The sequence below is a fragment of the Lepidochelys olivacea genome (genome assembly GCF_965140295.1).
Source record: "Lepidochelys olivacea isolate rLepOli2 genome assembly, chromosome: 19".
In the NCBI taxonomy this organism is placed as follows: Eukaryota; Metazoa; Chordata; order Testudines; family Cheloniidae; genus Lepidochelys; species Lepidochelys olivacea.
This window is the reverse complement of record NC_140429.1, coordinates 6,563,135-6,584,123: the sequence shown is the minus strand read 5'-3', so window position 1 is coordinate 6,584,123 and position 20,989 is coordinate 6,563,135. Positions and strand designations below refer to the sequence as shown.

General features: G+C 54.3%; 1 long non-coding RNA gene across 1 annotated transcript in view; it reads left to right on the top strand.

The window, feature by feature from the left end:
- LOC311510159 overlaps positions 1-20,664 on the top strand; it is an 82,701-nt gene extending 62,037 nt beyond the window's left edge. Inside the window, exon 3 of the long non-coding RNA XR_014709037.1 lies at positions 20,135-20,664. This is a non-coding gene — a long non-coding RNA (uncharacterized lncRNA). The remainder of the gene's footprint in view (positions 1-20,134) is intronic.
- The last annotated feature ends 325 nt before the right edge of the window (positions 20,665-20,989 follow it).

Below are 20,989 nucleotides of genomic sequence, written 5' to 3'. Positions count from 1 at the left end.
AGAGTAGCTGGGTAGGGAGTTATCCTGTGAAAACCCCTCTCCAGATAACCCCGCTCTGATCTGCGGATGGTGGCATGTCGGTGCCCTGAGGGCGGGAGTTTGCTCTTCACGCTCACCCAGACATCACTCAGGCAGGAGTGTGCAACCAGTCTTGACTTCACGGAGCTCCTCAGCTTCCCATGGTTCTGCTGTCATTGGGCCAGCCCCGCCTGTGGAAGCGTTGTTATAGGCTGGCCACCAGCATTCTCCCCACCACGTCGCTTAGGCAGGGCCCAGGAGAGGTCTGAGAAGGAGGTCACTTTCCCAGCCCCCCGGTGGGCTGCTCCTGTCAGCCGTGCATGTAGACACAGGCAGCTGAGCCAGAGGGGAAATGCGATCTCGGGGGTTCCTCTGCACAGACCGATGGCGACCAGCAGGGATCGTTCTCATGTCCATTGGCACTTCCCAGTTGTGTTAGTGGTCCGGTGCTTGGTGTGGATGGTGTAGGATGCGTTACTCAAAGCCATAAGAGTACACCGTTTCCCTTCCCCACCCCCCGCCACTCCAGCAGCCTCCACACCCCAGGGACTGCAGTGCCTCCCTCAGAACCCCAGAAAAAGGCCGAGGCGTCAGAGAGAGGGAATGTCAGAGGAGCGAGCGGTGCCATCAGACTCCAGGACCTGTGCTGGAGCAGCTGGCCGGCTCCGTTTCACCCAGAGGCAGCGAGCAGCCTATGGGGCATCAGGTCACTTTAGCAGGAAATGAATCCTTGTCTCAGTCCTTGATGCTTTATTCACTGCTTCCTGCTGGTTTACATGGCCCGGGATTGAGTGCCACATGGAAAGAGTGGATTCCTCTGTGTGTACCTGCTCTTTATAGTATGCATAGAGTGTGTTTTCTAATGCTCAGATACCCCAGTGTGTATCTATTAGATAAGTGTCACATAGACTCTTTTTTAAGTCAGGCACTAGTTGACTTGATCCTCTGTTTAATTTAATTAAACCTCAGAAACGAAATAGTCACAGTCAACAAACACCACTGCCCCCAACCTGGGCCTCTTGCATTTTGCTCCAGGCTCATCGCTTCAAGAAGGGGTTGTGGCTTTTCAAGCCCCCCACCATGGGCTACGTGTCTCACCAAAAGAGTCCCTGCCCTGAAGCGCTCACAACTAGGGAGAACCGTGAAGGCACGAGAAGTGAGGAAAGGGAAGGAAGGCACGTACATCACAATGATAGGTAGCCTTGGTCTGCTTCAGTCACTGGCCCTACATCAAGCTGCCAGTTCGGGAAAGGCCACGATTCTGAACGAAGCGTCACTGAACAAAGCAAACCATGCCGCGGAGTGTATGCCGGCTAAAAGTCGAGTTATTCGGCCTCTGGTGCTGACCTTAATGAGCGCGATCCTGGGCTGTGATCTGCACCCTGGCAATCAGAAAAGATCAACCACTTGACCCTCTGTGTCCGTGTGTCTTTACACCCGGTGGAGATGCCGTCTATTAGGGAGCCCTCCGCAGGACTGACTGTTGCCGTAGACAGGTGCGTTGGGTGGGTGTTTGCGTGCACACCCTCGTACGGATCCTCATGCACACCAGACTGCTAGGCTCCAGCCACAGCTAACGCCAGCCCAGGGCAGAGCAAATGCTCCATGCAGAATGCACCGTCCCCTTTGAGTTTGTGCTTGTGGCTGGCCCGGGATTGGAGTTAGGTGGGTGTCCCCCCACTCTGCCCCCTGAGCTGTGACGGGTACCTTGGCCTTAGGAGTGAGGGGAACCCTGCTGTGTGTTCACAAGCTGGGAGTGGCTCTGGAAAAGGGGCTCTGAATCTACCCCTTCCTTCCCCAAACCATGATTCAGCCCTAGTCCTGGCTTGCGTCTGAGGCTCTTTCTAGCCTGATGGGAGTTAGGATCCCCACTCATTGGTGAGGATTGAACCTGGGGAGCCAGGGATAAGCCCAGTCGGTAGCTACCCAGCCTAAAACCTAAAGTGTCTTAGCATTCACCAGGCAAGCCCAACCCAGCAAGCATGTGCCCTGAAGGGAAGTGCAAAAGGGGACCCGTGCCTGCATGCAGCTTCCCAGCCTCCCATAACCATGGTTTCTGCAGCTAGAGTGGAGCCTGCCCAGAATATCAACAAGGCCAGGCCGAGTGCTGCGGGCATCTCCATCGGCCCTAGCTCAGCACTGCCTGCTCCCTGTATCTCCTCCACTTCAGACATTCCTCTGTCCGCTCCATTGCACTTGCACGGGAGGCTGTGCTCAGCCTGACAAATGAGTCCAGGGGAGGGAGTGTCCATTCCTGCCAAGCCAGAGCGGGAACAGGAAGCAGACAGATGCAAGAATCCCCCGGGGGCAGGTAACCAATGGGACAATGAGCTGGCTGGTGACAAGCATCCCGTATATAGCCTACAGTGTGTGGGGGCTGTACGGCTCCTGCCCGCCGTGCCAGGTCCAATCACATCACAACAATCAAACCGCCCCGGCGTGGACCTAGAATCAGCACAGGAGCCTAAAATAGGAAGCATGCCTCCTCCCATAGGGCAGCTGCAGCTCCGAGCCAGTCACAGTGTTCAGCCCATAAATCCTTCCTTCCTAGGAGATGCAAAAGCCCCGGAGCATCAAAGCTGATACCTTGTCACTGTCTGGCTTCTCCTCGCTACCGGGATCTGCGTAGCTGGGGCTGAAGCATCTGTCTTGTGTTTTTTGCAGCCCATGAAAAATAGATCATGGTCAGGCCTGAAAAATGAGGGAGGGGAATAGAGGGAAACAGCAGAAGCCATTAACCCAGAAATCCTCTGCCTACTCCCTGCGACCTAACGTCCCGTGGCCCAAGCAGTGCAGTGACACCAGCCAGGTCCAAAGCAAAACCCGTTAGTCAACCCCTGTGAGCACTGAGGGTCTGGGTAAAATGGGATCTGGAGCCAAACTTTCCCCTTGGGGTTTGAGAACCACGGACTAGGTCCCAGACCTGAGCCTGACTGCACAAGCTGCTCTGCCGTGGGCTAAAAACCAGTGTTTGAGAAAACCCCAGTAAAACCAAAGTGGGACACACGTGAGGTTCCAGTTCCAGCTAGACAGGAGGAGAGCAGGGGTTGTCTCAATAGCGATTTTACTCAAAGGGTCCCAGGCGGATCAAACAAGGGGGGGTTCATTTATCCACTGCTTTTGCTATACGGCTGCCATTCTTCGGATCACTGTCACCACTCAATAAATAACACAGCCCAGAATGATCAGTAACAACAACTGTGGCTTAGCAAGTGGGAATTGCTTAGTGGGATCCAGGCTTGCCAGAGAGATACGTGACTTCCTTGGACCCAACAGGAGCCTCCAGCATGACCTCTTTGCCTAGGTACATAAGGAAGTACAACAAAGCCAGTGCAAGCTAACCTTGCTCACCAGAGGGGCTGAAAGAGCCTGCTAGAACTCTTGTTAGACAGTGTACTCATTCCCAGTTCGCAAAGTGCCACACAAGGAAGGCCAAGGATCATAAGCTCCATTTTACAGACGGGGAAACTGAGGCACTGAACGTCATCATGACTTGCCTCAGGTCACGCAGAGGGTTAGTATTGGAGGCAGGGACAGAACCCACAGTTCCTTATTCCCCATGCGGTGCCCTGGCCACTAGAATACACTAGAATTCCTTTATGACTGCCTTTAAGATGATCTAAAAATGAATGACAAAAACTGATGCTTATTATTATTTGTATTACGGCAGCTCCTAGTGTCTCTAACCGAGCTTGGGATATCAAATGAGATAGACCCAGCATGGACACACAGTAAGAGCCTGCCCCGAAGAGCTTATCTAAACAGACAAGACAGCCAAAAGGTGGGAGGGGAAACTGAGGCACAGAGCAGGGAGGTGACTTGCTCCAGTCACACAGCAGGTCAGTGATAATGCTGGGAACCCTTTCTGAGTGTCTTTTTCTCTGTCTTAACCTGAGTGTGGATAGGGCAGGGCCCATGGGAGTCGAGAGCCGAGCCCTGGGAAGGGACAAATGGCTGATTCACTGATTCTAATCTTTTCTTTTCAGCTCAGTCCTGTTATTGTCATTCCTAAAGGATGAGCGAGCTCTGCTCATTCCGGGTGCTGCTCCGTTCCCTGGCTGGAGCAGGACACACCCACCTATGCACAGAGTGTCAGCTCATGGAAAAGCAATGCATGACAGCCTCACCTCCGGCTGACAGCTCTGCCCTCTCTGTCTGGGGCTCAGCCCGCGTGCTGTAAAGCACTTGGAAGCGCAGCGTGTAATGTAACCGGGCACGCTGGGAGAGTTCCCCGCGTATGAGCCCATGAGCTTTACGCTTTGAATGGAGCCAATTCAGCCCCGGTGTCAGTGGGTGCTGCTCCTGTTGAGTTTATCCCGCTTACCCCAGGGCCAAATTTGCCCAGTGGTGTGGACGTCTGTTTAGAACGGGAGAACAATTCCTCCCTTGGATGGAGCATGGGTTGCCACAGTGATCTGTGCTGGCAGCTGCCAGGCCGTGGCTCCCTTGTCCATTTCCCCCTGGGGTTGGCAGGCAGGGGCTCCCCGCTTTCCCAGCGCCAGCCATTTCTCTCACAGCGGTCCTCTTCAACATTTCACCAGCATTGTTTGTTTATGGAAGGTGCCGTCTTCTGGCTGCAGCAGAGACAGCAGCAGGGTTGGCTTGTCCCACGCTCGCACTAGGGGTGATTCATTCTCCGTGGGCCCTGCTCAGTCCTCTCTATGGAGACTGTTGTGGAGGGGAGCTGCTAATGCCAGGTGTGATGTGTTGTTGACATCTGACCCAGCAGGAACCCAGCTGAGAGCTGCCAAACTCATCTCATAGACGTTGAAGGTCATAAGGATCATCTAGTCTGGCCTCTTGCATGATGGCCAGAGACTCCCACCCAGTGATTCCTGCAGCAAGGCCATTGCTGGAGAACAAGGCAGGTTAAGGTCCCAGCAGGGCTTCAGACATGGGGGTGGAGCACCCCCCACCTGCTGACTTGCACACTCCACTTCGCAGTGCAAAGGTCTCAGGGAGAAATGCTTCTGCATGAGGCAGGCACAGCACCCTGCCCCAAGGGAGGCCTGCTGGCAACCAGGCCTGGGGGATACTCTGCCAACTCTCTTCTGATCTCTCTCCTGGCTCCCCAGCCCCGCAGCAGGGCTAGTTAAAGCCAAGGGGTGCTGGCAGACCTTGCCCTCCCGGCTCTGAGTCACTCCCTTTCCCTGCGACTGCAGCTTCCTTCAGAGGTGACATATGGAAGGTGGGATTGGGGGATGGGACCTGCTTGCCACTGTATTACCAGTAAACCGAGTGGCCCAGCCAAGCCGTTGCCAAGACAGGGCTCAGGAGTCACAGTCAAAATCCTGTGGTTAAGTGGTGAGTAAGAAAGAAGGGATTTTCCCAGGCAAGGAGGAACTGGAGTGGGGGCAAGAAAGTTGCTCTGGTGCCTTTGTTTGTGGGATTTCTGCAAGTATAAAAGTGAAGGGAAAAGGCAAAGCAAAGGCTGCCCCAGCATCTGGCGTCTGGAGGGGGCAATAATTGTGTGTAAAGTACAGGGGGTGACTTTTGTGGGATACACATGGCCTCAGGCTCTGAGAGGTTTGCACCAGCCCACTCCAGGAGGTTTGCCTGCTGAAAAGTTCTGTCTCCCATAGCAAGGGTTACTGAGTTCTCTTGTGTGGGAGTACGGTTCTGTGTTGGGGTATGTGGTGGGCTCTTGACTCCTGAGTGTATAATATGGCTCAGTAACTGTTGCTGCAGGAGCTTTACTGCCGAATGGCCTGACACAAGCCTTTGCAATTTTCAGCTGTATTTACATACTTTTTTTCATTTAATTTCCATGGTTTAGAAAAGCTGGACGGCAGCTGTTGTTGAACGTGCACCTGCATTCACCAGGATGTGAGCCACGGGTTTATTTTAATGGTCAGATGTGAGATTCTCTGCTACATTGTTCTCCTTTCACCTTCCAGGATCCCCCTGGAAATTCAAGGGGCGTCCATCTGGGCGGGAGGTGTTGGGCTATCTGGGAATGTGGATTAAGGATTTGCTGGATGCAAAGCAGCTTGGACCTGGTGAAACTGCCCTGCCCCTTTTTGGCTGCAGACTGTCATTTCGGCTCTGCCAGTAATTTCTCTGCTCAGTTAATCAGTTTAACCATTAGGAAGGCATGTGGTGGATACAGATTTACTAGACTTTAATGGCCCTTTTTATTGGGTCCGATTGAATTGAGAAAAACAATGCTTAGGCACTGAGAAAGTAGCCCTGATGTGATGTTTGCACTAGCTGGCACCAGCATCTCTTGCTGGGGTTCTTGGGAAAGGAACAGACCTTCCTGAGGTCTTGTGTAGGTGTGGCTGTGTCTTGGGTTTGTGTAATGGCAGATGCCTGTGCCTCTCTGCCTGCCCTGCGTATTAGAGGAAACAAGAGGCTCCGTATCTCCAAAACAAATGTAGGGGCTGAGACTGAAATTTTTCTCTGAAGATCCCGCACTGACTGGATTCCTTCACGCTCCTGACTCTCTGCGGCGAGACTCACCAGAGCTCCCCGGCTCTCCAAAACCATTGGCCCTTTGAGACCCAGGCAGGCCTGTCTCATTAGGACACCAGCGCCTCAGCACCTCCCTCTGGAACATGCCGCTCACGGGTCGGTGATGGAGCTCCCCATTGGAGCTGCTGCATCACAGAAGTCCCTTCGTTCATTTCCCACTGTGGATTTTGGCTTTGATTAGCTGGCAATTCTGTGTCCCTGCCCTCTTCCCATTTAGTTCCCTGGATCTAACTCCCGGGTCCCTGCAAAGTGCCCCATTCGCGGGTGAACGTGCTGGGGTCGCACGTGGATGATGTTCATCCATCTCAGGACTGAGAGGACAACTCAGCAGCCTTGGACCTTTCCTTATGACTTTAACCAGCTAAATGTGGGGACACCCTCCCTCCGGACCATAGTGCTGCAGCTGAGATCAGTCATGCTGCTCAGCATCCCGAGTATAAAAGAGGGAGTTGCTGGCAGGGCATTCTCCACGAAGGCCCCTTCTCCTGGAATTCATTCTCTGCCACCCTTCACCCACCCCGTGTAGGGTGATCAGACAGCAAGTGTGAAAAATTGGGACAGACGGTGGGGGGAAATAGGAGCCTATATAAGAAAAAGACCCCAAAATCAGGACTGTCCCTATAAAATCAGGACACCTGGTCACCCTAACCCCATGAAACACAACAGATGCACCAGAACAAGTATTTCAGAGCCTTGCCAGGCCCAGCTCAGCCACAGACACAGCGTGATCCCCCACTGGCTATTGGTTGCGACATCCCCAAGCCTCTTCCACTGGGACACAGGACACTAGTGAGATTCCCTGCAGCATGGCTCCTCTGCCCTGGCCTTCACTCGTGCTGGCTGCCTTCGCATCCCTAGTGACAGACGCTCCGAGCCCCATTGTTTCAGGGCAGCTGAACAGAAGGGTGATGAGTGCAGTAATATGATGCAGGCTCGAGGGGTCAAGGAGCAGGACAGCACCAGGGGTCATGACAGCACTTACCAGTCAACCGAGACCACGTGCTGCCTTGTAGAAAGGGCGGGGCAGGGGGGGCACAGGTTCAGTAGTTCAGGGATTAGATCCGGAGAGGAGCAGAAAAATCTCTGAAATGTCTCCTCATCCAGTGCCAAAACTGGGCTCTCTGGGCCAAATTCACACCCGGCGTAAGTGGATGCAACTCCCGTGACATTCACGGGCTTAAGCAGGGCTGAATTTGGCCCTCTGAGAGGTGGAGGAGGCTCTTAGCGATGGCTCGGGGGTGAGTGAAAGCTGATGTGAGACTGCGGGTGATCTAGCCCGAGCAGACCTGCCTCCCCACTCCGGTGACACCTCCACCTCAGACTTCAGGGTCAGCACGAGTTGCGGCTTCAACACAAAGCAGGCCCAGAGTGTGTCCGCCCGAGATAGGATCCGTGTGTATCTCCCACCCTTACTGGGATGAGCTCACCCCAGCAGGCAGGTTCCCTGCAGAGCTGACACTGGAGAATCAATTGACCAGTCACAAGCTGATCTAAGTAGCAAGATTCAGTGACTCTTTGGTCTGGCATCCCAGTGTCCATGCTCTCACCGCCTGGGGTCTGAGAGCTCAGCATCTGTGATCTAACCTCAGGGTCCTCTCTCAATGGAAGGAAGGAAATCCTAACACAGGGGAAAGGCAACTGGAGATTTACAGGTTTCCTCCAGAAGTGGGCTGAGAAGGAGAGAGGCCCACAAGGTTTTGTCTCTCCCTCTCTCTCTCACACACACACACACACTCTCTCTCCAGCTCCCACAGCACCCATGGCTTTATCCCCCAGCAAATCAAAGCGATAGTAATCAGAGAGATAACACACCACACTGCCCCAGGAAAAGATTAAAAGTACAGCCAGAGATTGGATTCAGAACTGATTTGTGGCAATATGATTTATTCTCCCTCACGTATCCCTGAACTGAGAAAGAAAAGCCCCTCTCCGTAAATCTTGTTGTTATTTCTACAGGCTAGAGATTCCCTCCTCTTCCCTTACAGCCCCAAGAGGACTGAGCAGGTAGCTTGCTCTGTACTGCAACCCAGGACATGGAAAAGACAATTTGTTAGGTCCTGTCTAGTCTGCCTTGTTTCCCATGAGTCAGAGCTGATCCTGGTTTGTTCATTAGAGGAGCCATAAAAGTCCCAGTTTTGTCCCTTGGAGAGACTGTTCCACACCCTAAAAGATCCCATTGTCAGGATGTTTATCTGCCTTACATTTTCTCTTCTCCATTCCCTTCCACCTAGCTTGCAGCATATGCCCCCATCACAACCTCTGGGGTCATCAGCAGTCATTCTGAAAACACACCAGGCAGGGGTCAAATTCTAGTGACACCCCATTGGAGGACACTCGGCAATTCCCTTTCCTCCTGGGTAGTCACGCTCTTGCAAAGCAGCTCCCAGCAAATGATCTCAAAGCATTTGTACTTGCTTTAAATTAACCCCCACAGCCCTCTATGCAGTAATGGCACAAGCCCCCTTTTCACAGGGCACTTGTGGCTCAGAGTGATTTTGACGATGCATCCTCCAAGGTCACACAATGGATCTGGCAGAGTTGGGAATAGGCCCCATGTATCCTGGTTCCCAGGCCTGTGCCTTTTACCACGAGTTCATTTCCCCTCTTCTGTTAGACTGACACACTCTTGTATTTATTACCAGGGACTACTGAGTTCGTTTCCCAGACCTGAGGAAGAGCTCTGTGTAAGCTCAAAAGCTTGTCTCTCTCTCACCAACAGAAGATATTCCCGCACCCCCTTTGTCTCTGTACTATCCTGGGACCAACTCAGCTACAGCAACACCGCATAAACTCTCACCCCCATCTTCTGTAGAGATGGGTAACAGACATTTCTGCCCTTCCTGTTGGAATGATGTGTATCCGGGTGTGAAATCCAGGGATGGCGTTCTGATCCTTACCCCAGGGGTCAGCAGGAAGTTCCTCGTGTGGGAATCTAACCAGGCTTCCCCGGCCGGCTCAGCCCCAAATGACTAATGACTCTGTGGGTTTAGAAACTGACAGTGCAGGCCGCATTATCTGTCTGAGGCGCAGGGACTGTCTCCAGGGATTACCGACAGAAGCCAAGATTTAGCTCATCTTCAGGTGTCACAAGATGAATGTGCCAACAGGAGTGTCCCCAGGATGCTTCAATCACTTCAGTGGAAAGAAGCTTCTTGTGACAGGGTAGCAGCTATTTGCACTCAGTCACAGGGCTGATCATCCAATCCTTGTTCAAATAAACTGGCCTGAGGAACTGAGCTTTCCTGTTTCGTCAGGGATTCTGGAAGGAGCTGCCATGGACAACCAGCATCTGACCTCTCCCAGCTGATAATACCTGTGAATTCACTGCCCTTGCGGGAAGCTGAGCTATCACTGATGGGGCACCGTGGTAGGGAAGCTCACAGCCCTGGAGTTGTGAGTGCTGAAATTGACAAGACACCCAGCTGTAAGAGGGGTCACCAGGGTGCAATGCTAGTTGGTGTCATCAGGTATAGCTAGTAAGGAAACTCGCAGCTTTAGCTGGCTCTGGCAGGGCACTGCTGTGAGGAAGCTCACGCTGTCGGTATCCTAGCAAGGGGTGTGAAGAGCGCATGCCAATGAGTCCTGGCTGGCACCGGCAGAGGATGGGGCGCTGGCGTGAAGAAACTCAATGCTGGGATCCCTGCTTGTGTTAAAGGGCAGTTCAGCTGGGAGATGGGCCCTACTGGGGCAATACTGCCAGCATGTAGCATGATCCTTCCTTTTACCCTTCAGCAAGTAGGTGCCCATCCCTCCCCTCCTCCTCCTCCAGAGCAAGTGAGACAAAAAGAGGAAAAGAACATGAGTGGAAAAGCCACCGTCTTGGGAGCATTTGATGGCATGATGCAATTCTGGACGGAGAGGATTTTAAACACACATACACACTCTCCCTCCACCCTGCAGAGGGTGGAGTCTGAGGACAGTGCAAAGTCCCTGGAGCCAGGCTCCTGACACAATGCAGGGTGTGTTACGTGCAGGGAGGGGGGAAGAGCCTGGGCTTTATCCTCAAGGCTGAGTTGCCTGTTCAGGGATCCCTGGGCAGGAAATGTGTCACCAGAGGCTCGGTGACTGAACTGAGGCACGATTAGCCAATTCAGAGCTCGTGATACAATCTTTCAGGGTTCCCTGCCCTTCCCTTTGCAGAAGGTGCTTAATATGAACAGTACGGCCCAGAGGAGAAGATAAGATAACAGGCCAAGTCCTGCCCTTGAGCCCCAGCGTGCGGCTCCTGTGCACTCCAGGGCCACGTGGATCTGACAGCGGGGCCCCATTTGTTTTACCCTCCCTTGACTATTACGGTGAGTGGGTTATGGGAGGCAGTATGGATTAGCAGTAAGCGCTGCGATGTCGGGCTTCTCTTTTCCTGGTTCCGCCACAGACTCATTGGATGATCTTGGGCATGTCATTTAACTGCATAGGGAAGAAATGCTCTGCCACTGGTTTATCAAGTGCTCTGAGCTGCGGAGGTGGAGGCTGCCATATCAGGCCTGGCCTGCGCTTAAGACTTTTGCTGGTGTCACAGTGTTGGCTACAGGGGTGAGATTTTACATCTTTATACTGGGAAAAGCTCTTGTACGGCTGAAGTGATATTGGCACCAAAGTCCTTATTTTCACCCTGTGGCTTTTGTGTTCAGGGCACCGGTTTAAGCGAGAGCAGCGTATGCTGGCATGAACTGCGTCTCCAAGACCTCTCTACCGGCAAAGCCTTTCTAGCGCAGATTGGACATAAGTGCAAGCATTGTTACTGACCACCGAGCTCTGTCCACGAACACCGCTCTCCTCAGGCCTCGGGTCCGCTTACTCTGGACTGCCTCCCGGGGCCTTCTGGTTGTCAGAGGTAGGGCTGGTTCGGGGTGGAGGCTAGAGGCAGGGAATCCACTGAAACGTGCCTGAGAGGGGATCAAGTGAACGACACCAGGTTGGAGCCAGGTGTCTGATTTATCCCATGAGGGAGATGCCTATGGCTGCCTAATTAGAGAGAGAGAGAGCTGCTGTTCTCCAAAGGTGTGAGCTGTGCTGGGAAAGGAGCGGGCTAGGGTATCACGAGCTCATCTCTCTGCTTTGTGACTCACATCCATAGTTACCTAAGGGCTGCGGGACCATGGGACTATCGTTTGTGGAACGATGCTGGCATGTAGACTTAGAGGGAGCTTGGTTTTGGCCCGTGGATGCATCTCCTGGTCCAATGGGGGTCAGGTCAGGTGGAGCTGGCTTCATTCTCCCTCCTCCTGGATGCTTTGACACTGGCCTTGTGGTTCACATCAGAGCGGATAGCTCCTGAGAACGAGCCAAAGGGGACCCGGAGAGGGGACCTGGCTACCCAGAGGAGACACTTCCACAGGCAAGGCTTTGCATTTTCAGTGGCAATTTGACCCCAGAGTCTATGGCCAGGTCCCAGGAGCTGGCAGCGCACAGGGAATCTGCCACAGCTGCAGGTGAATTTTGAAATCCGAGTTTGTTTACTGACTCAGGATAGGACCGACCAAGGCACCACGTCCAGCAGCCCCTATGCTGTTTGGCTGGGTGTTAAGTTTCATGTATTTTACGCTGCCCCTGCCCCACCAGTTCACACCGTGCTGTAGATTGGAGTGCGGACGAGGCTTGATTGCACCACAGAAGCTGTCCTGGGGGAGGCTGGAGGTTTTGGTAGAGGGCAGTTGAGTCCTCTGGGGAGGAGCGGGAGGTGACTCGGGATAGTGGGTTTAGCACATTAGCTGGGTGTTTCTGCTACAATGACCAGCAATAAACCCCACTGAGGATAAAACAAGTCTGGTGTGGGGCCAGCTCCTGGTTCAGTTCAGCCCTGTCATTAGGAACACAGGTCCCATGGAGACCCATGGGATCACTTGTTCTGTTCATGCCCTCTGAAGCACCTGGCCTTGGCCACTGTCAGAAGAGAGGAGACGGGGCTAGATGGACCTTTGGTCTGACCCCGTCTGGCCGTTCTTAAGTTCTAAGATTCCACTGGCAGGTCTGGCAGATTCCTGGACTCCCTGGCCAATGGCTAGCTGCAGCCCTTCCTCTACCAGGGGCAGCCCCAAAAGGGGCTGATATGTTTGGGGTGGGTATTTGATCCCCTTTTGCTTGAAGCTTGTGTCCTGGTGGATGGGCCTGGAGTGAGCACTGAGACCTGGGTGCCTCCTGCTGCCAAATGGCCTCATCTGCCCCGAGCTGGCCGCCGCCTCCATCTGCCCATGTCCCGACTCATTGAAACAAAAGAAAATTAACCGGGAGCGACAGTGACTGCTGGGATCAAGGGCTTTCCCGGGTCAGGGGATGGTAATAGCAGGGCCTGTTGAAGGGGGGCGCAGGTGTGTGTGTGGATGTGAATGTCTTGGGGGAGGCGCATGGTGATGGGAACCATGTAGGTTGGCTGGGGAGAAAAGACAGAGCAGGAATTAGTGGCTTAGCCCCCGTTTGCTTAGCTGAGACAGTTTATTGAGAGATAATGCGGAGCTGAGCTGGAGTGGAAGCCCCTGGGCTGCGCTTCACACCAGAGAGGACGTCAAAACATTCAGATTAACCAGCACGCTCGCCGGGCAGGGCCTGCGGAAAGGCCAGTGGCAGGGGGCTGTTGTTGGCCAGGCAATCTGTCTTCTCCAGTGGAGCCGGCACAAAGCTCTGTCTGCCAAAGAACCTCGCAGCAGCTGGTTCAGGGGCTGCTTTACACTGTCTAGGGGTCGGGGGGATGGGTGACTAGAGTCTATCTGATTTCCACCTCCCTGACAGTTTCCATTCCCTGGCGATAAATAGACTCAGGGAGGATTGTGCAAGGATGGGCAGGACTGGCCAGGGTGCAGGGTCAGCCACCATACCAGGGAAGCTGCCATCCTGGCACAGTTGCTCATTCTGGTTGCAGGTAGAAGCCCTGGGAAGGGGGAGGGAGGGACACTGAGGAGCTGGGGCTACGGGCAGGAGGCCCTCTCTAGACTGAGTCACGGGGAAGGGAGAAGGCATTCAGCTCTTCAGGTTTCCAGCACTTCTGCATCGGGATGGATACCTGGATGGACAGAGCATCAAGCCTTTACTGAGAGATGCTGAGGCCTGGCGTTCCTCTTCTCCCAGGGCAGTCCGCGGGCTCGTCAGTCAATTCCGCTCATCCGTCTGAGCCATGAGATTGTGCCATTAAAACTTGTCTGCCCTGCGGGACTGAAGCCTGGCTCCCACCCCGGTGGTTTGAACCTTGGAAGGGCTGAGAGAACTGTCGGTGCTCTGCAGTTTAGGGGACCGTGGTACAGGGTTCAAGTTAGCCCCTTGCTCAGCCTGGCTCTACTGAGGAAACTGACGGGCTCCTTGAATTCAGGAACCTGTGCTGAGGGGCCACAGCCTTGCTGCCGCAGTCCTTGCTAGGTGCCACTTTCCGACCTCCAAGAGCCAGGGCGGCTTCAGAATGACCAATGCCACACCCCTAAGGTCGAGTGCCTTCCATCCGAGGATCTCAAAGCACTTCACCACAGTGCGTCAATACCATTCTCTGAGGAACCCACGCCAACTGGATTTCCTCCTCTGGGGGCTCAGCTCCCTAGTGTGAGACTGACGGGAGCCTGGCTCTCCAAGCCCCCCACCAGCGCCTCAGTGCCCCCCTCTAGACCACTCCGCTGCTGGCGCTTTCTGCCAGGGGCCAGCAGTGAAACGGTGTCATAGCCACCCCCAGGTGGACTTTGGATCGGACGCTGTTTCGGCATCCTTGGAGTTCCCCTCTTCCCCTGGGGCGGCTCCTTGCAGCACCAGCTTCTCTTGATACTTTTAGCAATGGGGCCGATGTCACCTTTGGCTTGTGGACACCTCTGCAAGTGAGGGGGTGCCGGCTGCCCCGGTTCATGTGGATCAGTGACATTGGTGCGACGTGGGGCAGGGGGTCACCAGCTCCCTCCATGAAGTGCGCACCGAACCCAGGTTCTGTGGATGGAGTCGTGGGGGGCCTGACCTAGGCTGGCGGGAGATCTGTGTCCTACTGAAAGGAGGTTTTCAGCATCCTCCTTTAGCAACCATTGCCTTATGATGGAAGCGTCTGAGCTGATGCTCTAACTGGTGCTAACAGGAGGGAATCTGTTTCTTGCTGCTTTCCTGCCTCCTTCCTCCTGGTACAAACCTCTTTTTGTCCTCACCTGGAGGACACCTGTTGGCACCTGTTACGGATGGCGGATCTGGGAAGTCCCTGCGATTCCCCTGCATCGTGCACAAAACCGTCTCATACGGTTCCGGTTCCTTTCCTTGGAGGGCCTGTGGGTTTGTGGAGATTCCTCTGCCATTTCCCAAGCTACACTGAGCAGGAATCCAGCCAATAGGGTGGGATAATTGCTCATGGGGCTGGAATCCCCCTCACCCACCCACCTCCCCTCAGAGTGGGGTGACGGGGGAACATTTCAAGCTCGGTGGCTTTCTTGGTGACCTTGTCCTGACTGTCAGTATTTTGGGGGTGTCTATGGCCCTTGGAGTTTGAGGGGCTCTTGGGAGCACTGCTCAGGGCAGTGATGAGGGTGGTGTGGAGGTATAGACACTGGGGGCTGGGCTGTCCCTGTCCTTCCCAAGGCCAGAAATCCTGGAGAGTTGGCAGGGTCCTTGCCAGTCTCATGCTAGCGGGTCCCAACCGGAGAGTAGGAACCCAGTCACTATGGGGTCTTCAGAGAAGCAGGACTCCAGGGGAGCAATTATCCCTGGGGGAAGCCAAAGCACAGACTGGTTGGGAGGCAGGGTCACCCTGAGATGAAGGGCCACCGTGAATCAGGGACCGTTGGTGAGAGACCCCAGCCCTTCTCCCCAGGCCTGTCCCTAGAGTGTGTGGTCCAATACGTTCATGGCACCTCCCCACAGAGGCCTGTGGCCGGCACACCATGCACACAGGGTGGTGTTTTTGCCCCGCACGCCTGGCCCGTTAGTTATTTCCTAGTGCTGGTGCTGACCTCTCCAAGCCGGGCAGCCTCCCCTCTGCTGTCCTGGTGCCATGCCTGGGGATTCTCCCTCCCATCTTCCAGGAGCCCTAGTGGGTCGCATCTCCCCCAGCCCATCCCTAAGGGGCTGAATGCTGAACAGTGTAGCCCCCAACTTCCCATTACAGCCCCAGATCTTTTTTCTCTCCTTTAAAGAGGGAATCATTTCATTCTCCAGGCATCGCCCCCTCCAATCTGTGTGAAATGGGAGTGGGGGGGTGTGAAGACAGCTGTTCCCATGGGTATGTTCCAGCCTCTCCTGTGGTTTCCATGGTAGCCATTCAGGAGGTTGGAAAGTTTCCTCATCCCCCCCAGTCGGGTGTCAATAGCTTGGAAATGGGGATTGAGCAGGGACAAGGCCACGTCTGGGCCATTGTTCCTCACTCCACTGGGCTGAAGAAGCGGAGCAAAATTCTGGCAGAGGAATTCCATGTGGATGGAGCGGGATGAGGAGCAGGGAGGCCAGTCAAGACCTGTGAGCTGGGTGCAGTTAACCCTAGGGTGGACCACCCCAGCTAACGCCTTATTAAGTGCTAGGTGCCCCGTCCTGTTTAGAACTGTGCTTGTTAAAGCACGTTTGCTAAATCGACTTTAAACACAACCTGTTCACGTGTCACATTCTGTTCCGAAGCGAGCCCTTTACAGCAGTGTATGGAGAGAGCGTACAGAGGGCACCGCTGTGAGGAAGCTCACAGGACTGGGGGTCCCTGCCCGCAGTGTCAGGGTGCTGCTGTGAGGATGCCTGCAGCCCGGGGAGTCCCCGGGCACCGCTGTGGGGATGGAAGATGTGGCTGGCACTGTTTTTGAGGAAGCTCACGGCAACAGCCACAGGATTTGCTTCTATGTACCCCCGTCCCTGGATATGTGATCCTACATCTCCCGCTCCTTTCTGGCAGCAACCTTCTGAGTGTCTGAATTCCAGCAGCCTGGCACCATGGCCCACCGCCTTGCCCCTGCTAAGCAGCCAGAAAGACCTAATAAACCTGAAGGAGCAGCCCATTGCAGATGTGCAGCAAACCCAGTTCTGGACAGCGCACACAGGGACGGCCTCTCCCTTGCTGCATCATAAACCCCGGCCTGGTTGATCACTTGGAAACAGAAGGAAAAGAGAAAGCAAAGTCTGGAGGGACATTGAGCCTAGCTGACTGATCAGCTCCCTCTAACCATCGCTGGCTCCTGAGGGGAGCTGATAGGGCTGGACCCAGAGAACCACCCCCTCCAATACACAGGCTGCAGAGAGATGCCCTCAGGGCTCATCTGCCAGCCTGGCATACAATCGTAAAATGGGCCTGATCCCTTCCCCACACCCCCCACTCCTTTTCTGCCTCTGGGCCAGAGCCTGCGTTGACTTTGTGGCCACGGATTTTCACTTGCCAGGCAGCTAAAGAGCAAAATTAACATTGGACCCCCATGCTCGGCTAATTGCAGGTCTTTTGATGCAGAGCTAGCCGCCTGGCTCAGTGCAGGGGCAAGCTGGACAGGGCTGGGGGAGGGGGCGTCTGTGTTACTCCGACACTTCTCCTGCTTCCTGAGATCAGGCTCCAGAGCATCCTTGGCTGCAGTTCAGGGGCCAGCGTTGTGTCTGCCAAGGAAACGGGGGTGGGGGTGGGGGGAAGGAATCGCTTATTGGAGGTTGTGTCGCTGGGCTAATGTATTTGCATGTATTTGCAATGTGCAATTGGAAGCCCAGTGATGGGGAAATTCCACTCTCACTGTGTGTGTGTGTGTGTGTCCCCCTCCCTGTCCTTAATGGTTGACATTACAGCCCACTCATGGGGGAATTCCACTCCTCTCTGTCTGTGTGTGTACTAGATCACACACACAAGGGGAGCTGGAGGGGAGCAGAAGAACAGGCCTGCTTTCTCAGTTGACAGGAGACAGCCCCCTTTCGCTGGCGTGGTGCCAGGAATTCTGGTCAAACTTTAATTATAAATCCAGAGACGGGTGTCTGGGAAAGGCGGCCGAGCGCCAGAGGTGAAAGCCCTGGAAGAACTCGGCAGCGTCTTTGATCACCTGTGGTTTTCCCCCTTGTCAGGAGGGTGTCAGAGCAAGGGCTCGTGCACTGCCAAGGATGGGTGAGACTGTATAACCACCATGATCAAAAGAGCATTCCAGCCGGCTGTGGCAAAGCACAGCCTGTCAGCACCTCTGTGGGCTGCATTGCCTGCTGATTAGCCGGGAAAGCCATAGATGGCCTGGGATGCTGGACTGCTCTCTGGGGACACCCTGAGCCCCAGCAACTCTATCAAACTCACCCAGTGCCGTCCATTTTCCTGCTACCGGGAACAGCTGAACATCTGGTGAAGGTCAGAAGAACATCCGGTGAAGGTCAGAAGAACATCTGGTCAGCACCACTGCAGAAAGTGTTATTGAGAGAGGGTTCCACCATCACGGATGGGGGAGCCCCTCTGGCTTCGAACGCTCCGAACCACAATTGCTTTGCACCCCCATCCTGATCTGCAGCTTCCCTGGCTTTTCCTGCCCTGAGGCCCCCCTGCCTAGTGTCTCTGTTGCAATAAAGCACTCAACCTGCTTCTCCCCCGTCCTGAGCTCTTCCTGGGCAGAAGCCAGGGTGCGCTGGCCTGTGCGTGGTTTGGAGTCCTCAGTCCAACGCCAACCGGGTCACAATGGTGCAGCATCATCTCCCCATGTCACAGCGTTGGTGTTAGGGTAAAAAGACCAGCCCCATTTAAACCAGGGGGTATTAACCATGCCCCTGGGCCTGAGAGGAACTCTCCTCCCAACTCCAATCGGACTCCTGCTAGCAATGAGAGCTGAGGGACTTCCAGAGTCCAGAGGTCCATGGAGCCCATTCAGGGGCTCGGGAATGGGGGGGGGGGCAGGGGACCATGGCCCTCCCACTTTTCACCATCCGTAAGGGTGGGCGATTGCTGCGGGAGAGGAGCAAGTGGGGGGTGGGGTCTTGGGGGGAGGAGGCAGTGTGAGAGCAGGGCCTTGGGGGAAGGGATGGCGTGGGGAGGTGGGGCCATGGTTTGGCCACTGGTGCCCCCCCTGCCACTTTTAGGGACCTTCTGGCACTCCTGGGTCCATTGTTGGCTGCCCTAAACAGCGGGTTCGCTCCTCATTCATGCTGTGGCATTCCTTACCCAGGCTCTTAGCTGCAGAAGGGAACAGCACCCGGGGACCAGTGCGCGGCCAGGGGCCAGCCACCAGCTACCATTTTGGCAGTGTCACAAAGGTCCAAGCCAGTCCCTTCTGTTATTCACAAGAGCAAAGTGAGAACGCCCAACATGCACTAGGGAGCACTGGAGGGAGCTTGTGGGGGATTGGAAAGAGCGGAGGGGAACTGGGCTTTGAATCTGATTGAATGGAATCTGCTCTCCTGCACAGCACCCCCGTTCCTTCCAGTCCAGCTTTCTGCTCCTCCCCCTCCCCTTCCAGTCCCTTTCTCCTCCCCCTTTGTTCTTCCAAAAATCAAATCAAAACTCCCTATATTCTTGGCTCCACCAAGGACAGTCTGCTGGGACATAGCTCACGTCAAGCCAGGCCAGGGCTTCCTATTGGACTAAACAATGCTGCAGTCTTTGCATCCTTTCGTAGCCTTCCAGATAGATGGCAGGATGATGGGCTGAGAGGCGCTGTTTCGGCTGTTTCTTGCCATTCTCCTAGGGCCACACAGGGTCTTTTTCCACCGTGCTTTGTAATGGAAAGTCTCTTAGATCCTCAGAGCTATCATCTCCCTCTCCTTGCGCTCTTGGACGATGGAGTAAAAAAATGCCTCTTGGTTCTGATGCTTTGTGTCACATTTGGCTGTATCTATGGTCTTTCCTCTTGAGAGTTTGATGGTCCCGTCTGGCCTTAAAGTCTGAGTTCCGCAACTGTGCTTTGCATCTCCTATTTCCAGTTGGCGATAAGGGATTCTATGTTTGACAAGGGCCTGTCTCTGTTCTGTAGACTTCACTAACATGGCTTCTGCTCTAAAACCTGTCACTGTAGCAAGGTAAAAAGAAAAGGAGGACTTGTGCCACCTTAGAGACTAACCAATTTATTTGAGCATGAGCTTTCGTGAGCTACAGCTCACTTCATGGTTGCATGTAGCAAGGTAGTTTGCAGGTCTGTAAACAGAACCTGGATCTCATGATTAGATTTTTTTTCCAGGCCGATTGTTTCACCAGGTGACTGTTTTGTCTCTGTAGGTTTCTGTCTTTGTTTGCTTGTTGGGTGGGGCTGTTTGCTTTGCTGGTCTGGAGGCTGGCACTAGGAAAGCCGAGGAGTACTGTTTTTTTATGAACAGGGAATGCATTTGTCTAGCATTAATTTTTGATCCTCTAGTGCTTCATGCTACTGGGTTGGAGTTGGCATCACCAGTTTTTTTGCACTGTACATTGTTAATCCAGGGGTCTCAACCAAGTTCTCCCATGGTTTGCAGAATCCTGACGTCCATCTAGCATTTGTTTACAAGACTGCAGGTTTGTCCCGTTCAGGATAGCCTGCTCAAGAGACTTGAGATGTGCAGTGTCTGATCTTGGGTTGGATTACGTTATAAACCTTCGCCAAAGTCTGATCCCAGGTTGTTGCTGTCATAGTGCAGAAAACACACAGTGCTTTTCTCTTGGACTGTTCTCACAGCCACTCTGAAGCTGTGAAGCAGAGGGATGCAGAGTCACACTGGAGCCTAGCTCTGCTCCTGGTGAAGGGTCGTTTGATTTTTGTTTGTTTGTTTGGGGGCTTGACCGGTTGCTGTTCTTTTCCAGGTTGTTTCCTGGGGCCCATGTGCTGCAGCTCATCTCCAGCAGGAGGTGCCGTGCTCAGTGGGTAACACAATGAGGTCATCTGCATAGGGAAGACAGTCCCAGATTTGGGGCGCAGAAGGGGGTAACACAGGCCTGTCGCCGCTGGATGCACGAGAAGCGTGAGGAAGAAGCTGCAGCCCAGCTCTTCTCCCCTCTCTTGTTTGAAGACGCTGGTTTGCACAATGTCTGTTTACATCCTGCTGACAGGCAGGGACACGGATTCAGCTTTGCCCTGAAATCCACATTGCAGGACTTCAGAGGGCAGCTCGGCTGGGGGCAGCCCTACACGTTCGCCTTCACTCTGGGAAACAGATGGAGAGTTTCCTTCTCCTTTGTTTTCTGGGTGCTCCTTAATAAGTGTGTCTGGGTTGTAGATGTCCTGCCCTGCCGCCACCTCTGTCATTACTTGGGTCCACTCAGGTCCTTTCCCGGTGTAACCGCTTCCCCGAGGCGGGTCCAGAGAAGTGTCTGAATTGGACCTGCCTTGTCTTGGGTTGTGTCAGCCCCTGTCCCATCCTTCCTCCAGGCTGCAGCGCTTTCTGCAGGTTTGTTGTCCCCGCCCCATCCCCCACTTTTCACCCCTCCCCCTTACACCCTAGCTTTCCTGGGTTCTCAGGGCCCCAATCCCTTTCCCCTGCTCCTGACTCCAGGGAGCCCCATCCTTGAGCTGGCGATGGGAGAGGAGCAGCTCTCTGCTGCCCACTAGTGCCAGCAGCTGGAACTCCCAGCTGGCAGGGATTTGGGTTGCAGCTTGTCCTTTCACACATATCTGCAGGGCAGCCTTTCCTCTCACACCCCAAAAGGATCGCCAGGAGC